Genomic DNA, 4,052 nt, shown 5'->3' on the forward strand with positions numbered 1-4,052 from the left:
CAGCATTCTATAGCCTATATTCTATAGCCTGTATTATAGATTTACAAAAAAAAATTTTATGTAGACACATGCTCCACTTACAGACAAATTACAAGTCACTCCAAAAAAAAAAAGTATTTGAAGAACAGAGTCACTCAAGAGAGCAATAAAGGAAAATTCCAGAGAGTTTGCACCTTCCTTTAATGTGGTTTGAGAAGCGAGACTGCACTTGCTGAAGCACAATCACTGGAACTGACTTCACTCTGACCTGCCGATTCGAACGTTCCACTATATATTAAAATAATAAATCCATAATGACCATTTTCCAATAATTGTCCCATAATTTGACATGTTCTAATTATGTATTTATGGGAATCTTCCATTGAGTTGAGTTGCACAGTAATGGGAAATGATCAGGATTTAGTTGAACTCCAGATGAACCATCGGTTATGGAGAAGTGAGCTAGCAAAAGACATGTGCTACTGTTTAAAAGTTTGTATAGTAAAGAAGCCAGGGCTTTTTTTCGGAGTGAATTCAATTACGCTGTTGTCTTAAAATGGGTGGGTCTTTAGAGTTAACCACAATTACCAACAATCAATATATGACTACCATATTGTCAAGCTTTTATGACTGGTGTGTGCAGTATAGGGGTTGCACCGACTAGTCGACTTTAACCCGTTTAATCCCACGGGTCACAATTGTGACCGCATATTTTTTCTTATTTCTGGAAGCTCTAAAAGTGTTGTTATTGGCTTTGGGCAAGAAATTCAACTTTTAAAAGAAAAAATACATTGTTTTGATTAAAATTTATAAATGTCATGTGACTGGGGTGAAAGGTCACATGACTAGATCAGTTTATTTCCTGCTTGCACATCTAGAAGAAGATGTCTTCCTCACACTACTTCAAAAAGTAGTATATAAAACACCTTAATTAACAGATAGAACTATCAAATTTTGTACAGATATTCTTTAAAGGGTCTACTACTGATATATTTTGAGAATTATATTCCTGCATATATATTTTGCTCGTAAGACATGTAAATTTGTTAACGGTCACAATTGTGACCGGTAGTATAACACAGTGTTTCAGTTGAAAACACAGGTTTTGGCTGTTAATCCTAGTTATCAATTGTTTATTATTACACAGTTTAAAACTATCAGATGTGTTGGACCTTCTAGACGTACGTAACCCCCCCAAGTGCTGTGTGCAGCAAACAGAGGCATTTAAAAGTGATTGATAGTGATGGATCAGATAGGGAGTACCAGGGTTAAACGGCCTATTTGCCAGGTAGATTATTGAATGGCGATGCAGAGGTGAAACATCTGGAGGATGAGGCAGATGTTCATGAGAACCAATTGGTGTGCGCCACACATCACCACAAACAACCCTTTCTACAACGTACGGCCCATCTTCAGTGCACTGAATGAGTGCACACACATCTCACTGAAACTGGCCTATAGGCAGGGCCCAAGTGTAGTCTTTGGTCTACTCTAGCCCATAGAGGTCTAGCCGAACAAGCGGAAGTTCATCCAGGGTGTAACTTTGTCCATGACAACCTTTTCATCTCACTAAACCTCCTTCATGAAATGAAAAAGCGAGGTAATGGATGTCTTGGAATGTGTTGCGTAAATAGGCCTAATTGAAGAATTTGTATGAATTCTGACTATGGTGTTTCCCACCGGTCACTATTGTGACCGAGTATAAAACCTAATATTTCACTAACTTAACCAACATAAAATCAAAAAGGGCATACAGTTTGTGTGTTAGGGAGGTCTAAGGAGTAAAATGCATGTATTCAAATTGCAAGAAAAAATTTGGGATTAAACGGGTTAATGCTCTGCCATGACGCATTAAGCTTGACGTCGTCTAGTCGCTGGTCATGGCCTATAGGGCGCAACAAGATAAGAAATCTTGGAAGTCCACTTTAAAGCTCTGTGTCCAAACAGTTAAAATGACAAATAAATGCATAATCTGAGAGTGCTCCATAAGATGTTTGATTATAGGCTTCTATCTATATGCTCAAAATTGATCGGGAGAATGCACGTTTTAAACAGCCTACACATAAATGAATCACCGTTCAGCATTGTAATGCACACACATACAGAAGCTTGTATCACACGCAGATGGTGCGCACGGAGAATCATTCAGTAGTGCAGAAAAGTTGTCAACACTGATCTGTGATTTATCAATAAATGGCCTAGAAACGTTTAAGTTTAAGCATGTTTATTAGTAACAAAAACCCACAGCTATTAGAGAGAGGCTGCCAGGTAGAATCAATTCACACAGAATACTAATGCATTCATATAAATGTTTACTGTGCTACTTTATCTATAGCCTATCTGATTTAGAACGAGCAGAAATCTGCGAGACCTATAACCTAGTTAAGACAGGTTATACCCAAAGACAAAATAATGGATAAAAGTAAGCAGTTATGTATAGCCTTGTGTGTAGCGGTGTGTCAATATAGCTCTGCATATGGCAACCCGCATTTGAGTCTCGGCTCGAGATTCAGGCTTATTTGTTCATTAATGCCGTCACCAGCGACTAGTCGACGCCTACTCGACTTTCATATGCTTTCATCACACAAATGTCGACTTGAAAAAAAAATCTGAAGTCGTTCAACCCGTAGTGTGCAGTAGTGATCTTTCTTTGATCAGCTTAGTCAAGTAATCTTATTAGTGGATTTAAAGAACTCATTTTGATCAATGTCAAAATACGGGGTGAGTTTTTAATTTCACCATTCAGAACAAATTCAACAGCAATTGCAAAAAAAATTCCCATCTGTTCCATATTTGAAAAAGACATGCAAACTAATTTGAGACTAACATATTTTCTCTTGAGGGCCATGCCATGCAGACACACCCACAGAGGGCCTGCAGGGTTTGGTGATTTTGTGGTAACGTATTGTGTGTCTCACGCCGAGCTCTTGCTATATCGTGCGACGAGGTCGTCTGCGCTTCACGAGAACATGTTCTGACAACATCTGCCCCTGACACCACATTTGCTTCCATCCTCTCTGAATGTGTGAAGGAGTAGCCCAAACATCCAAGTCCTCGTCTGGACTTAATTCCTAAGACATGTTGTCACGGGTTCATGGCTCAGACACTTAAAGATTTAAAGATTAAAAACCCTATGGATACTGTATAGGCTAAGTAAAGTAGCTTGTATATAGAAACAATATACGTGTGTGTGTGTGTGTGTGTGTGTGTGTGTACAACCGACCTTTATGGAAATAGAACATCTAATATAGCCGAGTTTGTATAATTTGTATTATATAATCCACTTTCACTTACAGTTCTGAAACAAATAGGCTATTTACATGTCACTGCAGTAACAGTGATTAAGCAGTTAGATAAGGTCACATTGCTGTTTATTTTCTTTGATTTTCATAATTTGGTTTTCACAAATATCTTCTACATGTATGTAACAGCCTGATCATAAAGCTTGCAGATAAGATCTTTAGGCCTAAAATTATTTTAGTCATGCTTTATTGTAATATTAAGGTTTATTGTGTTTTGTACTATTTCAAAATAAACGCATGATCACAAAATACATGCCTAATATGTTATATGCTTTTAATGGGTTTTGAATAGCCTATATTAAAGGGGTGCGGTTGATTATTGTTATTTGTTGTTATCCATCATATTTGTTGCAGTTTGAGAATAAACAACATCTGCAATGGTACAACGCTCAAAGTTCAAAGCAAAGGGAGATATTTTCTTTTAAAGAAATCGCTTTTTAAGGACTACAACAAATCATGATAGGGAGTAGGGACTATCGTTACACGAGCTTCTCCTCCTGGGTTAGTGACATCACTATCCCTCAAATTTACTTAAACAACTCCCCGGGAACACACAACAACGGCTACGAGAAGAGGAAGAGTTGTTGTAACGTTAGAGCACACTTGGAAGCCTGGTAAAGCTGTCGCATCTGTCTTTTCACCTGCACTGCAATAGCAGTCACTCTGTAGGCCACACGAGCGATTTATATTATCATGACAGAATATGCTAACGTTAATCAATGACTAGAATAAGTTACGGACGGTAACTCCACATCAGATACATAACATTAC

The sequence above is a fragment of the Phoxinus phoxinus genome (assembly GCF_949152265.1).
Source record: "Phoxinus phoxinus genome assembly, chromosome: 16".
Classification (NCBI taxonomy): Eukaryota; Metazoa; Chordata; class Actinopteri; order Cypriniformes; family Leuciscidae; genus Phoxinus; species Phoxinus phoxinus.